General features: G+C 43.7%; 1 long non-coding RNA gene across 1 annotated transcript; it reads left to right on the top strand.

Moving 5' to 3' along the window:
• The first annotated feature begins 4,552 nt into the window (after window positions 1-4,552).
• Window positions 4,553-6,301, top strand: LOC147244433 (uncharacterized). The gene is made up of 3 exons (XR_015110406.1): window positions 4,553-4,668; window positions 4,742-4,835; window positions 5,228-6,301. It is a non-coding gene; the product is annotated as an uncharacterized LOC147244433 (long non-coding RNA).
• The last annotated feature ends 5,299 nt before the right edge of the window (window positions 6,302-11,600 follow it).

Below are 11,600 nucleotides of genomic sequence, written 5' to 3'. Positions count from 1 at the left end.
TGCCAGACATCACAAACAGATTTGTTTTGTACAAATCTCAGTCGATTGATTCTGGTTAACAATCTAATTTTAATCAGTAGCACTTCATTCACTTCTGTGACCATAATGACAGGAGATAATGTTTTGGCTCCTTGTTCAATTACTCTGTATACTATATGTCCTTTACCACCACAGCTACCTGTGATTCACTTGTCACTACAGTCCGCCACTTGATTTTTATACAGATGTTTGCAAAACCGCTCGTTGGTCCTTATATTAATGAATGGATCCATGTTCCTCTTGACCGCCAAGGGAGTGTAACATCATTCTATTCACATCAACAGCACTTGATAATGTTACAATATCTTCCCTTTTTTAAATGTTGATGCACTGCCTGCATGTCTTCTTACTAAAGAAAGAAACTCTGGAAAGATCATGAGGTGACACTGAGTACTATGTCACCCCACACTTAATCTGCAAGAGACCAAATTATAGTTTGTCTTCAGTCCACCTCACAAACATAAGAGAAAGTTGACTCAAATGTCTGTAAGCAGCAAAACACATAACATGGTTAAGCCAGTGATGCTTTAAATGCATTGAGAAAAACATCTTCTCATATTAATGTAAAACAGTCTTAGGGTCAGGTTATCAGGAACAGAGCAGTATAGTCATCGACACTTGATTAGTGGATGTGATTAGATTTAGCCCCACTGGGGTCTGAACTGGACGTGCCATGCTAAGTCCCAAGGAAGCAGCTGAGTGACAACATCCTTGTAGTGTATGGTGGTGATGAGGAATTTTATCTGGTATCCTCTGTTTTAACGTTCTTGGGCCTCGTCCTCATTATACATCTGTCGTGGACATCCAGTAAAGTGTCCAGTGGAAGCCATTTCTGAGTCTCCAGCCTGTTGCTTGTGTCCAACGAATTCTTTCATCACACAGAATTCCTGTACAGGTGGTGAGCTGATCATGCTGGTCCAAAACAGGATATTGTCGCGGTCGACCTGCCTCCAACTAATTCCTGCCTTGCTCCCTATAGGAGACAACCGCTCTCCCCTTCTCCCCTTTCTTTTTTAAGACAATAAAAGTCTCAAATGACATCCACCAACCAGCAAAATTAGCGCACAGAGTCTAGCGTTCACCAGATATCAAGTCGACACAAAAAGAAAACCACTATCCTACAGTTTGGTGTCACTATAATGGCGATTGAGCAACTCTCCTCTTGCATATTGCATCGCCCTTGGTGGATTTAAGAGGAGAATCCACTCTAGATGATGCAGAGGCTCATTTCAACTTGGTCACTCAGTTGGCCAGTCAGTCAGTCACTCACTCAGTCAGTCAGTCAGTCAGTCAGTCAGTCAGCACCCTCGGTGTCAAGATGAAAAAAAAGAACAAAAAAGAAAAACAAACACAAGTGAAAAGAACTACACCACATAAACACTTTTTGGCAAGTTCCTATCAGTAGAGAAGTATTACTTATAGTGATAGTGTCAATATGAATTTTTAATTTTGTCCAAGTTAATTTGTATTATTGTTGCTTTTGTTTTATGGATCAAGTAGTTCTGATTTTTGCTTCTTGTTTACTTTCCAGGGTTCAAACCCGGAACTTTCTTGCTGTGAAGCGACAGTGACAACCATTGCCCCACTGTACTGGCCTAATGGAAATCAATTGAGTTTAAAAGAGAGGAAAAATGCAGTACCAGACTGTCATTGTCAACATCCACATGAATATTGAAGCCACCTGCAACAATGATTTGATCTGCTCTTAAAAACTAAACTGGATACAAACTCTGAGAATTCAGAGTAAGGACCAGGAGGACGGTTGCAAATAGAAGCAGCTGTAGAGTTTTCCAGGCTGGATGAGCCAAACTGAGAATCAGGCTTTCAAATGAATAAAAACTTATTCTGGGTTTGGGATTTATCACTAGATTGTCAAAAATGGCAGCAACTCCACCTCCTCAGCCAGAGCCTCGAGGAACATGAGTTTTGATATGAGTGGTGGGAGGAGTGGATTCAGTTACACTAACATACTCATTACTCAGCCAGGTTTCTGTAAGACAGAGCAGGTCAATACAATTGTCAGATATTAATTTAGTCTCTTTTTTGATTAAAGAGATCTGATGTTTAACACTCCACATCTTATTTTTATGGTCTTCTGCAATAATTCAGTTATCTAATTTATTTCCCCTCTGTTTATATTCAAGTGAATAAACTGACATGGTCAAGGGGCAGACACAGTTTCTATGGGGTTTTGGGTAGGTAACAGCCCTGTTTCTCTGGGTTGTCAGGGTTTTGGTTCTATAATATATTTTATAGAAATATTTCTTGAAATGAGAGCAGTTCCATCAAATGTGGGATGAATGTCGTGTCTCCTCATCAGACCAGCTTTCCCCCAGAAATTTTTCCAGTTATCTATGAAACCATTTGGTTTGCTGGACACCACTTTGACAGCCGGGGGTTGAACAATGACATGCAGCTTCACATATAATCACGGGTCCAGAGAACACCAAGGAGTCCAACATCGTCTTTGCGAATGTACACACAAACTCACTAAGTGTGCTGTTATGCTGCTTTGAACACATTCTAAAGGTCTAGTTTTTACTACCCATTATATTGCTTGTCTGGGGAAGTTGTTTTGAGCCTCTTCAACCATCTTACTTTTAGCATCAAGGTAATTGGAAATAAGATTCAAGGGGCTGTACTGGGATTAGTACACATGGCAACCTTGCTCCTCCTCCTCCAGTTCCAACAGATAAGCATTGTTTATGACAGTTGGGGTCTATATGGTCTGGACTAATGAGGATTGTAAAGCTCTCCGAACTTAAGCATGACTCAGCAAAAAACTGCCTGGATTTGCAACATTGCATCTCAGAGGGACTGATGACTTTAACACTGACAGAGATGCCTTTTGCAACATGTAGACCAGCAGCAGCCACTGAGTAAATGCACACCGTATACATGAGAAGACAAACAAACTCATCAATAATTCACAAAAATGAACAGAGGTCTAGTAAACAAGCACATTGAGCAACCAGTGAACTACAAGATTATCAAAACCCAGGAAATACACATCAAAAGCTGCAAATAAATTGCAGAATGGAGTCATACCAAGCGCCACTGTAAATCATCAATCAAACCACCACCCTATTCACACTTAATTCATTCCAAAAGATACTTTGTTGTTTGAAGTTAAACTGTCCCAACCACAGAACTCCAAATCTGGCTGATACAGGTCTATCACTGATCACAGAAGAGTTTTCATTGTGCTGGTGAAGCAGAGCTCTTACTGCTGCTGTTCATGGGTCTTTTTTTGAGGTCGCACTGCAGCAAGAGACCTCTTCACCTGTAATAGGATCCTCAGATCATCCTGCTGATGACAGAAAACTTGGACGACTCAAGCTGCAGATCAGGCGGCTCTGACTAGACTTCCTATTTTAACAACAAATGACTGAGTGAAATTGCAGACCCAAAAACAATAATGTGTTAATATCTCAAGACTTCTCCTCGCCTGTCTGTTACTCACCACCTCACTTAATGGTGATTAGTTTCTTCTAAAGAAAGCAGTGTTTTAAACTCTTATAAATGGCCTGGTATTAGTACTTGAAGTAGTTACTGTAAGATTTTTTGCGAGTATGACTCAAACCGAAGGAAAGAGTGCACTTGTTGCTTAGCTTCAGTAGCAGATTATGCCCAGGCAAGTATTTCTGGCCGCTGCACTTGCTGGGGCGTTGGACAACTCTGCCAACTGCATGCCGGTCTCTGTTCCTGAGGCATAGGTCTTTCCTGCCAACTCCAAGTTTGCTCCTTTTCTGAGTTGTTGATTTGTCCCAAACAAACACTTTGCCTTGTTAAAACAAACAATTAGTCCCATAAATGTATATTCTGGATACACAGACAGAACTTCAAGAGCTCAAAATCTTTTGAGCTTTGGGAAACTCAAGGCAAATATGCATTGTAACCTTGGAGCCATGAGAAGTGAACTGGTACAAAAAGGCAAAATCAAAGCAAATGGTAAATAGATTTAAATGTAACCCTAACCCTCAATATTATTAACAGTATAAAGCACTTGTCTACATTAACAATACTCATTGCCTCATCTATTCTACACACTTATGTTGAAGGTTGCCAGGCTGTGTGCCAACTCTCTGCAGTAGATCCTTATTAAAATTTTAAGAGTATTAACAGAGTAACATCCTGACGTGGTAGGGAAGTGTGTGGCCCCTACATGATGCCCTTCTTTACTCTTCACCCTCCGTGTTACTGTACCTTTATTCATCACTCATGTTTGAACTATAATTTCCTCCTACTACTACTATACCCTTTTCACACTGGAAAAACGCATGTCATAGCGGGTTTTTGGACCCGCGTTTGCTTGGCATGAGGGCACATTCAATCTTCCAGAAGACCCGGGTCTGAACTTCCGCTGTGAGGGCTGCACGCCTGTGTTTTTCTGTCTCACGCTGATGTGGCAGCAGGCATAGCCCCCAAGGTTCTTTGAACGCACCTTGATGGCCTGTCGGCCTATCAGAGAACAGGTGCCCACATTTAAGACGGCCCCTCCCTCGCCCTTCCTGCTTCGTAACACTTCCATGTGGAAGTGGTTTTGTTCCACATCCGGTGTGTGTGCGGCTGTGGATGCGCATGCTGCTCTGTCCTGCTGTGCTGCTCTCTGCACTCCGTTTGTGAGTGGTAGGTTTCCTTCTCCCTCTCTCTGCATATGATGATGGTAACATTCGAGTGGCTAATGCTAGTGTGGTCTTAGGAAATGCTGACATCCGGCTCCCTCCCTCTTGCCTTCCCTCTGGGATGAGCGTGTGTGTGTGTGTGTGTGTGCGTGCTGATACACTTCAGCGAAGGTAGGTCACATGTTGTCGGCCCGCAGCTGTCATTTTCAGCCAAAAACTGTGCTAATGATCTATTTTATCAGGGACTATTTCTTGTTTTGGGTTTCTTGAGTGAGTTTGTTTCAGTTGGATTTATAGGATTAATTGATACTTGCTTTTTGTTTCTTCCGATCAGGGTTAACTTTCTTTCATTTGTGTTCGCTTTTTTTGGTTAAATCGTGTTTTGAATTAGTTTTCTTTGAATTAGGTATTTTGCTTTGATTTATTTTGGGCTGTATTTGAATGATTAAAATTTTATTCTTTCTATAGGTTATTTTGATTTAACTCTTTCCACCAATTGAATTATCTTTGCATTTGGTTTGAGTGCAACTCTTTAAAGTGTCTTTTTTCTTTTCTTGTTTCAGTGTCAGAGGGCGGTGACGGTGACTGGTGGTGGTGTCCCCTCTTTGTGTGCTGTGTTTCCCGGGTGACGGTCACTTCCTGGTGTGCATGTGTGGGTGACTTATTTTTGATTTCTTTAATTTGGGTGAACCCCCCCCCCCCCCCCCCTCGAAGTCTCTGCCCTGATCAGTTTCCCTTTTTTTTCTCCTTTGTTTGGTGTATGTGAATGTCCGATTGCGGATTGATTTTAACCTGATTTCTAAATAAAATATATACTTTTTTTTTATACCACAAACCGTCTCCAGCCGATGAATGGAACTTACCTGTGTGTCTTGTCCCCTAGTAAGAAAAATAAAACTCTGTGGGTGAAATTCCCAGGGTGGTGTTGTTGGGCAACTGTGAAGAATCCTCTCAAAATTATTGCGCAGTACTAGTGGAATTAGCGTCCCTTTCCCTCGCCACACTGACAATGTCGTCATTACACATAAATGTGCGCCGGAACACTGAGAGGTAAACAAATGACAACATGGACATTGTTGAGTCAAACGTTAGCGTTGTTGTTGCGTGCATTGCAATGTTGTCTCTTTTGCAAAGCATATAAAATTGGCGCAGATTGGAAAATGTCCAAGCGCTAATGTTGCGAAGGAGGATGGAGTTTTTGGCTTGTCTGGAAGGGAGCCAAATAAGAGAAGTACAGGAACACTGCTGCTTCGCACATCCTCAGTGCAAGGAGGCGTCAACAACCATTGCTCTATGACGTGGACCACGCATGCTGCCTTGGACCCACTCATCCCGTGGTGGCGGCTAAAGCTAATTTTAGACCACCTCTCTTAAGACGCGTTCCTCCTGCGTTTGGTCAGTCTGGACAGGGTGTGTGCGTGTGAGAATTAGGGTGGACTGACCGCTTAACAGCTGGCTGCACGTGGATGTGATGGGGACAGTATTTGTGTGGAGGGGTTATGTCTTTTGTAATTATACGTAACCATTCTTTGTTGTGATTTTAACTATACATACTGATTATTTGTTAATTTAGTAGCTCTTGCCAGAGACCCTTTTTTTGTTGGGGTTAATTTATCTAATTATCTTTTTTTCCTTCCCTTTAGTTGCAAGCCGACAGTGGTTGGCGGTTCCCCTCGTGTGCTATGAGTTTCGGTTTCCCCGGCACTTCCTATTGCTCTGTGTGTGGCACTTGTGAGCGGAATGTCCTTCATTTATTTTGGATTCCCTTGCCCCATTTTACCCCCCACGGTCGGTAGGCTTCAGGTTTGTAATTTGTTTTGTTATAATATAGAATTTCTTATTGTGTTCTATTTACCAATAAAACAAGGTCCTTTTGTTAAATTGTGAACCATGTCTCCGGACTTTCATTTGTATGATGTACTCGTGTGCCTTTCCAGAATCCTGTTTTGTGTTCTTTAGATTTCCAGGGTGGCGTTGTTGGCTTCTTTTAATTGTTACACTGTGATCACACTCGTAACACCACAATTTGGCATTGTTGGCAGGACTGTAGAGTGGTAAGGTGGACACGTGTTTATTGTTTTATTTTCTTTGTCTTTTTTTCTGTCCTTCAATTTTCCTGATTTTAAATTTTGAGTGGCTGTATTGAGTTTGAGGCAAAGCAGCAGTGAGTTCCCTTTTTGCAGCTGTAGCAGTTAGCTTATATTTCATCCTGATAGTAATAAAGAAGGGGGAGCTGCAAGAACCAAGGGACTTGTACATGGGTGTGACCAGGTAACAGAGTATGCTTTTAACGCCCTCTGGAGGCCACAGGTGGTATGTCTGTTTTAATTAGTTAGTGCTCTTCTTTACTAAGGCATAGTTTGGTCACCTATATATGGGCCTAATCCCTCATGTTCACTGTAGGAGCTAGTCCGACTCTCCACCTGACAGAGTAACAGCCTATATGCCTTCACAAGGATACAGCAATCTGCCTGTAGGCAATCTGAGTCACCAATTTGAACGCCTCCTCAGTTTCAGCTCTCTGCCTCAAGTGCATCAATCTATATTGCCATGGCGTGGCTCCCAATATGCGTCTCTACCTCCTCAGAGGCTTTTTCTGCCCTCCCCTAATTATGGGGCAGCCCAACAGCTACATAGTGATCCAGCAGCAACATGACATGACTATTCATATCCACCAGTCAGACCTTTAAGACATGGAAAAATGGAGGGTCCTTCCTGACAAAGGAAGATAAGACATAGTAGATGATGCTGAAGATGGCCCTGGCTAATTTTGTACACCCAGACAACTCAGAGCACTACAAGTACCACCTGCTGTTAGATCATCTTAAAGAAGCCGCTGCTCGAAGCCTGGCTCTATTATACGCCAATGCCCCTATCCTTTCACCTGTGTGAAACCCTAATCCTAACCTTCGGCAGCAAGCCCAAAAAGAGATCAAGGCCACCATAGATCTACCCAATGTTTGCCATGGGGATTGTATCGCCTCTCATCATTTCGCCCACCAGGTTCACTCCCTTGTTGGATTGCTGCAAACACTTGGCCAGGAAGGCACTGTCAAGCTCATCTGTGGGTAACATATTGAACGCTTGCTCAAAAAACTCCCTGCCAAACATTACCACCAATTCAAGAGGTATATGGTGATGTTAAAGCCTTCACTACAGGTCTGCAACAGGAGGACTGATGTGAACCAAGGAGAGTATACATTGTCCAATCAGAGACATAAATGCAGAAACCCCAAGCCCACAGGTGGCACGACTACTGTGCTACATGGTAGGGGGGAGAAACCTACTGCTGTGCCAACTCAACCAGATCAAGAGATTAATTCAGAGATGTGACAATTAGTCCAGCTGAAGAGAGGCTTTCGGCCTGTGAGGCCTAACACCCCTTTTCAAAGCCTGAATTTGAGTGACCACATGTTCTTGAACAAAGGGTCATAAAGGATCGTAAAAAGGGTGATGACTCTGGCCTCTGAACCCCCCCAGAACTTGTGCATCAGCTTGACCGGAAGTTGCCTGTCAAAATGCTATTGGCTGAGAGGCAGTACCATCCCACGGGAAGTGACATCATCTGCCTCACACATAAAAAATTCAACGCGGAGAAGATTCTCTTCGGTGGTTTTCTTCTCTTTGGTGGTTTCCCGCATCTTCAGAAGGTCCAACCTCTCCAGTGGTCTTCAACCTCTCCGGTTCTCCACTTCGGAACTCGAGTGAGCAGTGCAGCGATGACAGAGACGCCGCAAAGGACACCTCTCTTTCTCCTGTCTACGCGTCCAGAGAAGCCACCGTCGAGCCACGCAATCCGTGTGAACTGGTCCCTGGTGAAAGAAAGCCCATTCCAGCTTCTTCACCTTTTCACAGACCCTGCAGGCTGCCCCGCCACTGCTCTGCTGCCCTCCGAGTCGAGCCGAACCGCGCTCAGGATCACGGAGATCGAATCTCTTACTGCTCCACCGGGTCAAGTAAGGATTCCTTTAACTAGGCATTTTCTGGGCAGAGAAATAGCTTTTTTTGAGTTGTATAATGTCTATGAATGCTCTGTTTATGTGACGGGAGTCCTGTAATTAGCAGATATTACATAGCATTATACGTTATTTATTGACGTTAATTATGAATCACCGTGACATCTCAAGAAGGTGTTACCTGTTATTAATACTGCACAAGTGTGTTAATGTAACCGGTCTCCACTCGACTCTGTCTGCTACTCTTTAACTCTGCGTTGTGTCTTTGTGTGAGGAACATGGACAATTGCAGGTCTGCTGCTGGACGGATTTATTTTTCTGTGCAAAAACACACAAATTCAGTATAGCACATTCTTACGACCAGTTTCCACAATGCACACCTCTCCTCTCCAAGGCCAAAAGCTGAGTGAGGAAAATACCGAAACAGCAGGAAGTGACATCACAGCAGTGTCAAGGGTCACGCAACGAAAAATATTGATTTAACAAAATAAAAGCTCCCTAAAAATAACAAATGAACATTTCTCATGAAAATTAACAGTAAAACATGAAAAGAAATAAAAGACAGATTTTGAGTGAAATATAAACCATATAATTTACACATCGGCTACATCCTCCCCTCCTAGATTTCACCAAAATCATACACCATACCTGAAAATTGGCCTGTTTACAATGATACACATGGACACTTAATCACATTTGTCTGGGATTACTCTGAAACCTTACTTAACCTTACTGTGTTTCTCCATCAGCATTATGAGCTACCTATTACATAGGTTCAGAGAAGACATGAGGGTGATCAAGCCTCAGCTCCTCTTAGATAATACGATGCCTTTTACACCATATAAACATCCCACTACTTTTAACACACAAAGTACAGTGCATATCAAACTACATAGTCCCAATGTCCCAAAGGTACATTTTCACAGGCACAGTAACAGGAACTTAATTCATGCTCAACCTCTGAAAACTGTGTAAGGAGCGACTGTGACCTCCTGCTAACTAAACTTGTAAAATCTCTAAAGCCGATAGGCTTTTGAACCATAGACTCGATGAGTCGATTTACCCTTTTACTGACTCTGCCTACTCGTGTTCTGACAACCTGCTGCGTTTCTGTGGAACAGCTTGTGTCTTTGGGTGGCACCTGAGTAGTTGTGTCATGAATTGGGCCCTCTGGTTGTGACTGTGACTCAGTGTGGTTCTCTGCATCTGTCAAAGGCAAGAGCACTGAACATTCATCTAACATGACGGACAAATCTGACCCAGGCTCTGCAGCTAAACTGCTCAAGTCACTGTCTTTGTGAGAAGGAGCTTGATCATCTGAAGGGCACTGAATAACATCGTCTGCAGACGACTCCTCTTCACTGAGCTCTGATGCACGCTGACTCTGAGTGTCATCTGATCCAGCCCTTATCCATGCACTTGTCCTATCCTCCATATCTGCCTGCTCCAGACAGTCCAAGGGGTCAGTGGCTTCCGACCCATCCTCTGATTCAGTATCACATGACTGCACTTCAGCTGTCACCACGGGAAGGATGCTGATGTCCAATACCAGGTTACGGTGCACTATCTTTGTGTCGCCCCCACTGTCCTCCAACTTGTAGGTATGAGTTTGCAGGTTTCCGTCTCTGACCGTGTACACTGTTACACTCCATTTATCAGCCAGCTTTTTCTTTCCTCTTTCTCCTTTGTTGGCGATGAGTACCCGGTCTCCTTTGTTCAAATGAGTACCTTTCAGTTTTCGGTTGTAACCTTTTGCTTGTTTGTCTTGTTCTGTGATAATATGAGTTTGGGCGATACTGGCTGCTTCATGAAGATGCGACATGAGTGTCTTAACATAACTTGCATGATCGACAACTACTGGGTCCTGCAGCACCTGTTTAAACATCACATCCACAGGAAGCCGGGGGACTCGTCCAAACATGAGCTGAAATGGTGCATACCCTGTGGTTTCATGCACAGTTGCATTGTATGCAAAAGTCAATGTCTGTATTTGTTGTGGCCACTTTTGCTTCTCTTTAAGGGGAAGGGATCGCAACATGTTACCAAGTGTCCGATTGAATCTTTCAGTCCCACCATTCCCCATTGGATGATATGCTGTAGTGCGTGACTTTGAAACTCCACACAGTTTGAGCAGTTCTGCTATGAGCTCACTTTCGAAATTGGCTCCCTGATCAGAGTGGACACGTTCAGGGAAACCATACACACAAAAGACATGATCCCACAGCTTTTTGGCTACTTGTTTGGCAGTCTGGTTTGTACAAGGGAAAGCATGGGCTAACTTAGTAAAGTGATCCGTCACAACAAAAACGTCCACTGAATGCTGCTTACTGTCCTCCGCACTCCAGAAATCCAGACACACTAACTCCATAGGGGCCGATGTCCTGATGCTCTCAAGTGGAGCTCGAGCAGAGGGGTCTGGTGTTTTGGCTAGTATGCACCGTTGACAACACTTGACATGATTTTTTACATCAGACTCCATTTTTGGCCAAAAGAACCACTGCCTCGCTAGATGTAGGGTCCTCTCCTGCCCTTGGTGTCCTGCAGCATCATGTATACCATGTAATGCTTTTTCCTTGAGACTGTCTGGTAAGACATACTGGTGTCGTTTCAGCTTACTAGTGGGGTCTTTAGTGACATGGTACAAAACACCATTTTGGGCTTTTAATCTCTCCCACTGCTTGATTAGCACCATCGCCTTTGTGTCAAATCCTGCCCTCTCACGCCGGGAGGGGCGCCTGCCACAGGTGACAAATGGCATGACTGTGGAAATGGTATGGTCAAGCTCTTGGCTGCGCTGAAGCTCCTCCAGCGTGAATACAGGGAGTGCATCTTGTCCCGGTGGTAATAGGCCTTGAACGGACTGAATGAACTCCACAGCTCTTGTCTCAGCAGCAGTCTCCCAACGATCATGGGCATCCAGAATAGCCTTAACTGCCACAGCGTCACAGTGATGCCTAAGTGGGGCTGATAGGGACTGCGG

This window comes from Aulostomus chinensis, chromosome 19 (assembly GCF_037954235.1).
Source record: "Aulostomus chinensis isolate RoL2024-O1b breed Wild chromosome 19, RoL_Achi_v1.0, whole genome shotgun sequence".
NCBI classification, from domain to species: Eukaryota; Metazoa; Chordata; class Actinopteri; order Syngnathiformes; family Aulostomidae; genus Aulostomus; species Aulostomus chinensis.
This window is presented reverse-complemented; position numbering and strand designations above follow the sequence as displayed.